The sequence below is a fragment of the Melospiza melodia genome, chromosome 4 (assembly GCF_035770615.1).
Source record: "Melospiza melodia melodia isolate bMelMel2 chromosome 4, bMelMel2.pri, whole genome shotgun sequence".
Taxonomy (NCBI): Eukaryota; Metazoa; Chordata; class Aves; order Passeriformes; family Passerellidae; genus Melospiza; species Melospiza melodia.
The window spans coordinates 95,510,797-95,521,440 of NC_086197.1; the positions used below are offsets into that span (position 1 = coordinate 95,510,797).

General features: G+C 37.7%; 1 long non-coding RNA gene across 1 annotated transcript; it reads left to right on the forward strand.

Annotated features, from left to right (window-relative positions):
* The first annotated feature begins 7,309 nt into the window (after window positions 1-7,309).
* On the forward strand, window positions 7,310-9,082 carry LOC134418114 (uncharacterized). Its single transcript, XR_010027703.1, has 3 exons — window positions 7,310-7,398; window positions 8,025-8,067; window positions 9,008-9,082. It is a non-coding gene; the product is annotated as an uncharacterized LOC134418114 (long non-coding RNA).
* Window positions 9,083-10,644: the final 1,562 nt, after the last annotated feature.

Below are 10,644 nucleotides of genomic sequence, written 5' to 3' on the forward strand. Positions count from 1 at the left end.
GTTTGTTTCAGCTGTTCCAAAGAAGACTTCCACTCAGCTTAACCACTCCAAACTACCATTTAGATTGAAAGTGGAATCTGAACAGGCTTCTCTGGCTGCACCCACAGGTAAACTTTCATACAACCCTGGCAATGGAACTTGGTCCCTTCAGACCCCGTGTCAGAGCCTGACCTCACTGCCAGGGTGCTCTTCTGAAGACCCAGAAGATTTTCTTTTTCTTCTTTACTTGCAGCTTTAGTTATAACCTCGTATCGCATTTAATTTGTTCCTCCCCATTCTCCACACAAGATTGGGAACACTTGTGGAGTCTTAACATACATCCTCTCTTAATTATACCATAGCTGAGCCATACATTGATAGCTCTTTTTATCTTCCCTCATATGGAAATTCCTCTGGTCCCCTGAACATTTTTGTTTCTCGTCTCCGAACTCTCTCTAATTTGTCAATATGTTTTTGGTAATTAAGATTCCTGCAACTAAATGCAAAGTTCCATATGCCTTCATGCCAGATCCCCACGGATTTTCAGGAGAGGTCACTGCTCACAGCTGGGGCCAGATTTCCAAAAGCACTTTGAATGTCGAGAGCTTTTGAAACTATGACTGTAAAATATCATTATGGAATCTTCTGCTTAAGAAAGCCTTTTCTCTTTTGTAGGTGTCTAAATGAAGTTGTTAAAAATGTGGTGTTGATAAAAATCTTGAGCAAATGAATGTCTGCCTCCAATACCTTTAAGAAATCTGTCCTACAGATGAGAAATTGTTGGTCCTTCTCAGCACCTTCTATTTTACATTATTAAGATCAGTGATTTCTGTAAAACTCCATATAATTTAAAGTAAGTAAAGTGAAGGTTTAAAATCCACCTTCACACTATTTATAAAGCATCAAAAATTACAATAAAAGTAATTAATAATCATGGAAGAATGGTGCCTGAAGATGCTCACAGTTAAGGTGGATATCTGGACCAACTTGCTAGGGTTTTTACACTTCACAAATAATGCAGACATTGAGCAAAACTGAGCAAATAAATCAGGCTGAAGAATCAGTTCAAGGATTTTTTTTTCCTATGAACAGTCACCATTTTTATAAATCTGAGTATTTAGATATTTTCTCAGGAGGAAAAGGCAAAACTGTTTCTATTCTGTTGAATATTCATGGGTTAACCAACACGTCTGGCTGTAAGTTTTAGGGTTTTCTACAAATGAGTTCAGATCTTAACTAGATTCTTTGGGATCAGTTAGGATTTTATGTTTTCTATTTGGGGGCAGGGAGAAAAATTATTCCAATCCCTTTTTCTGACTCTGCAGAGCACCCATATCATGAACAGAACAGTTTGGGCCACAAGTTTTTTAAAATCAGATGTCTAGGAGCCAACAATGATTGACGTATGGTTTTGAACACAGTGCTTCAATGATACTTTTCACAGAAAAATACTTTTTTGCCTTCACAGTTATCTCTACAAAGTTTCATACTGGACAGTTCTGAGAGGGAGGAAGAAGAATTTTTTTTAATTTTAATTGAGGGGGCTTAAAATTGCAAAAGAGCTGCAGTTGAAAAATAAAATACAGAGCTTAAATAATCTGGATTCATTTCTGTGCTGCAGTAAACATATTCACCAGACAGTTAAAAAAATTGTTTATGATGTGCCTAATAGAGCCATTCTAGTTTATCAGTTAAATATGTATTCATAATTTTTTAAAAGGAATATTATTTACCCAGAAGACCAGAACAGTTTCTAAAAGAGCTTTTCCAGTCCATAATGTAAATATGTATTTAGGACAAGTGCTGTGTGTACAGTATTAAAAAAAAATCCTCTGAAAATCTCTTTGAAAAGTTATTACACATGTCCACTGCTGCAGCAAAGTTTTAAATATTCATATCTCAGCTGTTTTCTTTTTCAGATTTCTCAATTTGGCTTGAATATATTGTGGGTGAATTGCTCTGCAAGAGCTTCATTTGTTGAATGTTAACAGGCTTATGTCCTCAAGGACTACTCATGTGTGTCAAGCTACATATGTGCTTAAATCTCACCAGATCAGGGACCTCATTTTCTGAGGGTAACTTAAACACCACATTTATGTAATATTATGTAAAGGAAGGTCTTGCATTCTTGCAGATCAGTTGGGATGGCTCATCTACCTCTTGCCTGTCTCTCCCCCCCACTACAACATTTTCCCTTTGGCAGATTATCTGCACACAAGGTGTCCGCACTGCTCAGGCTCTTTGATCTTCCCTGAGAGCCCCCAGTGCCCTGAGAGCATCACCAGGAGTTGCTTCCCCAGCCCAGAGCCCATGGTGCTGGAAGGGGAGAGGGGTGTCCCTGCTCTGGTGAGGTTTGGAGAAGGATTTGCCCTTTCTCTGTGCCCCCAATCAGACAATGACCAGGCACAACCAGGTGACAGGGGCAAGGCTTGGGAGGGAGAAAGAGGGGAAAGCACCGTGAATTCTCCTTGTGGCTGGCCTGGGCACCAGAGTGTCACATTCATATTTTCTGAAAAATTCCTTCTCCAAGGATTTTTCTCCTGGGAAGCTGAGAAGCCTCAGAGAAAAAGGAAAACAATTCTTATCTCATTTGCTTCTCCTGTGTTGTGCTCATGTCGAAGGTGTTTGGAGATGGTTTACCTGCAGGTGATTGTTTAATTGGTTTGAGTTGTTTTCACTCTTTGGCCAATCATGGTCAAGCTGTGTCAGGACTCTGGAAAGAGTCACAAGTTTTCATTATTATCTTTTTAGCATTCAGTAAGTATCTTTTCTATATTCTTTAGTATAGTACAGTAGTCTTTAATATAATATAGTATCAGAAAATAATAAATTAGCCTTCTGAGAACATGGAGTCAGATCCATCTTTCCTTCCTGCCATGAGGCACCCTGCAAATACCATACCAGAGAACTGTCTGTACAGACCTGTCACTTCCAAGCAGAGGTGAGAGTTTCTCAGGGAAATCCCTCTCACTTCCATAACATGGTGGAGGTTTGGAAAAATTTTAGAATTTTCTTTTTATACCACAATCAAAAAAAAGGTGAAATTCTTGCAAGAAACACAGAACAGCTGTGTACAACCTTTTAAAAAAATAGAAAATATAATAGAAAGAATACAATTTTTTAAAAAAGGAATGAGATCCCATCTCAGGTTTTCCTCACAATGTACCTTGCATGAGCTTTCTAGAAAGTCAGTTTGTAATTAATAAAGGTGTATAGGGTAAAAGGGGATTTCATTAATGTATTGCTTTGCATTAATAGTTTTATTTGCATGATGGGGTACAGCAGTAGCAAACTTGAGTTTGGGGTAGGTTGTAGTAATTTGGCAGTCTGGATATGGTTATGCAATGTGACAGATAAAATAGAAAATCATCACCCTTACAAAGGATTCTTTACTCCAGTAACAACTCTAACACAGGCTTGAATACATGTTAGACACAACTACTTTTCAAATGTCCAGTTGTATGGCAGTGCAGGATGCTATTCCTTTTTCATTTCATTAATTGAAATTTTAAAATTTATATAATTTTAATTGATATGCATTTTCCTAGGTACTACAGAGATTTAAGAATCAAAAGTAAAGTTTTATTTTTATATTCACAATAAACTGGTTTGGTTTTTTTTTTTTTTAGTCAGTAATACTGTAAAAATTTGAAGCTTCAGGTCATGGAGGCAAAATTTTCATTGACTTCACCAGAATTTTTGGCTGTTTCAATTATGCTAAGGTTGAAACCAAACCCTGCAAGCACAAAATCATCAATATTGGGTAAATTTAAATTTATAAAATTGTGGCAGATACAAGGAGAAAGCATGGTGTGCCTAAGCAAACATTTCTCATGTTTTTATTATTTCACTCTAAAAAACTGTTAAGTTCTCAGTAGAGGAGGGTGGGCTTTTTATATGAAAACTGACAGCTGTCTTGAATTTCAAAAATGCAAATATAGATCCAAATTTTGAAATAGTCTGAAGTTCTTCCAATAAAATAAAAGCAGTAAAAACTGCATGTGCTTATTGCAAAACAATCAGCCTGAACCTTTTTCAGAACTGAATATATTTGCATACAGAATTCCTATCTTTTCCAAAATTCTTGTTGTGGAATCTGCCGTGATATTTTTTTGTCAACATTTTTAATTGAAATTGCTGTGGAGGCTTTTACTGAAAATAAAGCTTTAGTTATATGAAAAAAAAAAAATAAGATAAGCAATAATTTTATCAAAACCTCAAGTTAACCTCCCCTGAAAGTCTTCTTAAACTTTATGCAAAGATCAGCATCTTCTTCAGAATTGCTTTTTCATTTTTGAGACCTATTTCAGGTGAATTTTTCCTTTTCTTTCTCTGTGTTTACCTATCTGACTTCCATCTATATTTGACTGACCAGGGTGGCAATAAAAGAGCAGCATAAAATCCTCCATTATGTCATGGCTTGTTTACTTATTTTATTGTTTTAACTGGTATGATCTCTTTGTGCAAGAAATTCTCTTTTCCGAATTTCATTTGAAGATTGGGAAACTGATTAGGATATTAATGTTTTATTCCACTGACCTTTCTTTCCCTTTATTTTATTTTTTTCCTTTGGGAGTGCAGGGCCAGCAGCACCATCTGGGTTTGCTCTGTGAGTATCTGTGCACCTTGTTTGCTCTGACTTGGATGAGCGCTCTCATTCTGCTCTCTGCAGATCAGAGGCAACCATCTTCTCTCTGTGGACAAATGCAGCATTTTTTCAGAGGCAAATATGTATATAAGGCAGTGGCTCTCTGCTGCAAATTTAAGGCCTTCCAGTAAAGCCTTGTGAAGGCATTTTTTAGCTAACACGAGCACTGTGCCCAAATCTTTCTCCTGTCTAGAATTGTTCCATTCATGTACCTGAAGACCTGCTTTAAAGCCACTTTGTGTACCTTGCAGGAACTTTTGTTTTGATTATCTTAACAATTAAATTTTAACCTGGGGGTTATTAATAATGCTGTTAGCACCTTAACATCTTGATGTTTCTATGGCCCTTTAAAACTTTGTTTATGTTCTTCTGTTTGACATTTCAAATCTCTTCCTCTCCTGTGGCTCTTGCCATGAATTTTCTTTGGTGTTGTCCACTTTTCCCAAAGGGAGAATCTGCTTAGTTATTCCTGGGAGGCTGCTGAGCCTGCTTAAACACAAACATATTGCCCTATTTAATCAGTTTCTTGATCTTGTATTTCTTGTTATCTATTTGTTTCCTACTTTAGTAGTTATTGCAAGTAGCCCGAGGAAATATTAAACTGGTGAAGCTCTTCTGCTTCTAGGTCATTGGTTTTCATCTATATAAAGTTGATCAGCATCAGACAGTAAATCTATACAGAGAAAAGGTGATTTCTAACCAGTGGATGGTGTGAATTTATATCTATTAAAATATACATGTTGACTGTGAGATCTAAAGGGGTTACATCCACACTCATTGAATTTAATCACAAAACTTCAGTTTCTTGTGCTGGGAGCAGGTTCAGACTTGACTCTGCAGATGACAAAGATGCATATGCAAATTGTCTTGTAATTTTTCTTCTTTTCATACCTGGGAGTACCACATATTTTTATTTGACTCCTTTCATAATGCATGCAACTTAGATTAAGTATTCTACCTTAAAATTGGATTCCATTAAAACAAAACCAGGCTTCATATATTTTAGTTATTCCCTGCAAAAAAATTTCAGCCTATAAATAAAGAATTTTTTAAAATTTTATTTGTTAGTCTGACAAGCACAAAAACTTCTCTTACCATTGCACAAACTATTCCCTGTTAGTAGAAAAGTTCTGTGTGCCCCATTAAGCTTCTTCCCATGACATTGGTACTTCAAGATTCCTCATATGGGATACACCATTGATGCCATGATTTCTTGCAGCATTTTATGTAGACAGACCTTGTTTTAATGGAAAGCATTCTGGTGATATTGCTAACCATGGAGCAGAGTCACTTTAGTCTGTACAACTTTTTTTCTTCCCTCTTAAGTTTTTTTTTTTTTTTTTTTTTTTTTGCCCCCAGAAAAACAAAGAAACCTTAAAAAGCACCATGTTTTTTGAGACGTATTTCAGTGTTGGTTTTGCGCTGTTCCAGTCCTTTGTTAATCAGATCAAGCCAGCTTGTAAGCCAGAAAGTAACAGTAGTGCCACCAGACTGCAATCTGTCAAGCCCTCCTAAAAACCCTCTTTAATTGCTTGTGTAGCCTCACTGTCTCCTTAAAGAGGCCCTGGGCTGCATCCCTGCTGCATTTTGATACAAGTTCTCCCCATGCCCTCTGTGACTGTCAATAATTGCATGAGACCACAGAAGGAACTTCTTGAGGGCTCCAGAAAGCGCAGGGCATCTCTCTTTGTCAACCCAAAAACCCAAAAAATGTAAATTAAAGCTGTGGAAGAGTTCTTGGATGTGTGTTCTTTGCCATTCCCCTCCTGGGAGCTGCTCCTTATTTTCAGCATTTTTTAAGCTGAAGATCCACAAGCCTGTCCCTGAGAAGTTCCCCCATATTTTACTTTACAAGTGTAATTTTTTGAGGCCTCCTAGACTTATTTTGGCTGCAGCCAAAGTGATTTCAGGTTAAGTAAGGACTTAGATGACATCACAGCATTTCCTCACAATGGTGGCATCAAAGTGCCTCATTTGCCAAACATCATGTTGTGTTAATCTGCTTCTTCCCACTTCAATAAAGAACCTTTCATCCAGCAGCTAATTTGACCTTGGAAAATCTGCAAAGCTCATTTTCTTCAGCTGCAAAAAAGCCTCAGTCCTTTCTGTCTTGTTACATAACAATCCCACACAATGCTTGAATTTTATTTCAGATGAAATATCTCTTTCCATTGCTTTAGTCTATTCACTCACCTATTTCTTATCACCCTTTTCAGCCAGAGGAACTTTGAATTGAATTTATTAGTATGTATATATCTAAAAGGAGCCAGAACACTGATTTTTCTATTGGGTTTCAAGTATACAAAGAGTTGGTCAAATTTTAACTTCATGGAAAATTTCAGTGAAAATAAATACATACATACAGATTGTTAACTCTTGCCCAAAAAGGCTTTGTTGGTCACCTTAGTTTTTAGTTCATGAAAATAAAAATATACAAAATGTTTTACATTTGCCCAAAAGGGTTGGTTTGCTTTTTTTAAACTAATGAAAATAAAACATACAGACACAAGTCAGAATATTTTAATTTAGAAATACCACTGCAGTCCCTCTCTGTAGAATTATTTTCCAACACTTCTAATTGAGAGTCCAATTTTTTTTCAGAAAATATTTTCTAATGTCTAAGTTCCCTTCTTAGGTAATATATCTTAGTAAGAATTCCTTATTATTACATGTAATGGGAAAAGACAGTGACCACAAGTCTTTGGAGTGACCGAAAACATTGCTTGGACCCCTTGAAGATCTGTGATGATAAAGATCATTCTTTTTACCTGGTAAGAAAAACTGCATTCTTGATACTAAGGAAAAAATAATGCTGAAAGATTCATCTTGTTGAAAACATAATTTTCCCAGAGGAAAAAAAAAAATTGGGAACATTTAATTCATTTTAGACTGGAATTATTCGTATTTTAAATTACTGCAATGAGAATCCTATGTAAATTTTTTAACTTCCTTTTAAAGTGCAACAAATATTAATTGTGTCACGAGGTATTCTGCTCCATAGCAGATATCTGTCCTGTGCTTTAATTCTATTCCTGGCAAGAGCATCTAGAACTTTCATTATTCATAATATGAAATTTAATCCTTTCAGCCTAGGTGCAATAACAGTTTTGTTCCTAGAACATAATTTTCTACAAAAATGGTGAGTTTAGATAAATGTTTAAGACTACCAAAAAAGCACAGAGAATTGCAAAAAAAATATCTCTGAAAAATGGGTGTTAGATTCTCACCATCCTACCTGCATTCAAGTTTATTCTTCGCACTAGTTTATGCTAGCATGGATCTTATTTCACAGTGAAAGTATCTGGCACAAAGAGGTATCATAGATCTTTAGTTGTTTTTGTGTTAACAGATTGACAATTTGACTTTTACAGAGTTTTGGTTTTGTTTTGTTTTCCAGTGTTATTTAACAGGCTGAGGAACCCTTGATTTGGGAACACAAGGTAAGAGAATTTCAGTCCCTCAGTGGAAATGAGATAAACGAGCTCATGAAAATGAGATATTTACATTACATTGTGTAATGGGGAGTGGGTGATGTGGGCTTGAATTTTCTTGAGCTGGTGAAGACAACTCCAGCTTTCACACCTTCTAGACTGTTACCCTGTCACTGAGACACTAAAATAAAAGTGATGGTGACAACACTCCCAACATTTCTGACCAGAATTTTTAGCCACAGATGATCAGGTCGTGTCTTTCACACTCAATATTTCCCACAGGGAGTGGTAGGAGCTCCTTGGGGCTTCTGCTCAGTGATCCTTGGTGGATTTCCTTGGTAAATGGATTTCCTTGGTAGGGGATGCTCCCTTGGGCTGCCACATTCAGCTCAGCAGAGAGGACACGGCTTTGTTTTAGTCAATAACAAACCTTCAGTAGTTTAAGTAAAAATGAGCCCAGCTAATAAAAACGTGAGTCAAAGCACATCTTCCTTGAGTTTCCCACACACCAAACTGGAATCTACAGAGGATTTGTGAACTCATGAACTTCATCTCTGCCCCAGAAGAATAAATGTTTTCCTTGGAGCTAACCTTACCTAGCTCAGTTTCCCATCTGTGCACAGCCATAACTCTGCCTTCCTGGCTTCTGGAGGTGTTACAAGGATAAATATTTTCATTAGAGATTTTGACATCCCTCAAGGAGCAGACCTTTGGGGCATACGAGTATCTCAGATTCCATCTACCATGTTTTAATGTGTAGCAACTCTTGTAGATTGCTGTAAAGGAAATTCCTGTACTCTGTGTCTGTGGAGCTTAGAGGGTATGGTAAGGAGAACACAAAAAATTATTCTTATGTATGAAGATAATTCACCTTGCTGCTGTATGTGATTCCTTGTATTGGTTTATTGGCTTAGAAGCCTTCAGGTGATAAGCACATTTCTTTTTGCAGGAATCTCCTCAGGAAACAAAAGTATCCCAGATGCTAGCACACCTGGTAACACATCCATAGAGCTAGCCTCTCACAGCCACATAGGTAAGCTCTTTTTGGTCTATATTTTACTTAAATAAAAATTATTTGCAAAAGAGATTTAATCAAATAATTGCACATAACAAACAGGAAAAATAAAACCCTAATACAGTAACATAAACAAGTAATATAGTGATGTAAACAACTAATAGAAAAGCTGATTGGCAGCTGCATTGAGGAAAGAGGTGCAGCAGCCTCTGGAACCCCAAACTGAAGCTGACTCCCCACCACAGCTCTGTCATCTGCAGTGGGAGCACAGCAGAGGCGCCTGTTTGTCCACACAGCTGTTTGCTAAACAACCAAAAATAAACGGGCACTCTCAACTACATTTTGACCATTCCTAAAGGATGGAGGGTCTGAATTTTTTAATGACTCAGAGAAGTCAAGGTCACAAAAACCTCTCAGGCCATTTGATCTCTCCCTCTTTCCCTTCTGCTCCATATTTCTAGGGCTACTTCTGAAGTGGCTCAGAGGATTCTTCAGCCCATAAATAACCCAAAAATAAACCCAAACAGTTTTATTAGCATTTAGGAGGGGCAGTGTGTGGTAATGGTGTGATGAAGGATGGTTCAGAGCAATTTATGCTGCCTGTTGCTGAAAGAAATGTTCTTTGAAGTGATACTTAGGCATCAGATTTTCTTGTGTCTCCTGCTCTCTACTCTTTCATCCCACCTGCCATCCATACCTCCTGTAGCTGTGGCTAAGCTCAAAATTTCAGTTCTCTGACTGGAATTGCTAAGGACTGGATTTTTGGTTTTGATTTTAATTTGGGGCTTTTTTTTTTAATTCAGTTTTCCCTAGCTGGCGTGTGGAATGCATTTCAACAGATGGTCATGGAGTTTTAAATGTTGTGAGTGGATTTTTAATAAGTCTGACTAATTTTATGATCATTGCAGTTCATGTGCACTCAACATTCCCACTGACTTCAACAGGAAGGGTTGGAAATGTAAAAATGTCATATTGCACTCAGCCAATGTAACTCTGGCAGTGCAGATAGATAAGGTAATTCTGGGCTGTAACAGCCAGGTTCAATTGTTTCCCTCTGCTCAGCTGAGCTAAATGTATTGTGGGGCTTTTTCATCCCAGCACCAGGTATTGGTCCCAGCTGGAGGCAGAATTCAGAGCACTTGTGTGATCAGTGATGACAAATCCCACGTTTCTCAAAAAGTGGTGTGATTTGTGGGTAACTCCAGCCTCTTACCTCACTGCATCAAAAAACCCCACCAGCACAGTTAACTCCTGCTCAATTTTCCTCTTTCCAATCTGAGGGATTTCTCTCCTTGCTTCTTTAAATTCAGTGAATGAAATCAGGACACCTCTTTGAAGCCTTGCCTGCTGTTGTTCTCTGTGCCAGGACATAATATGTCATGGAGGGAAGGCTCACAACTATGCCTGACACAGCTGAGGTGGGAAAAGATCCTGTGCCCACTGTCAAACTTCCTTGCTGCAGCACTGCCACAGCACAGATTCACTGTCCTGCTGCATTTCCTTCCTGCTGACAAGTTCACATCTGAGGCCACCTGCCCTGATTTGATCAAGTGTTTGGTCACACTGCAAGT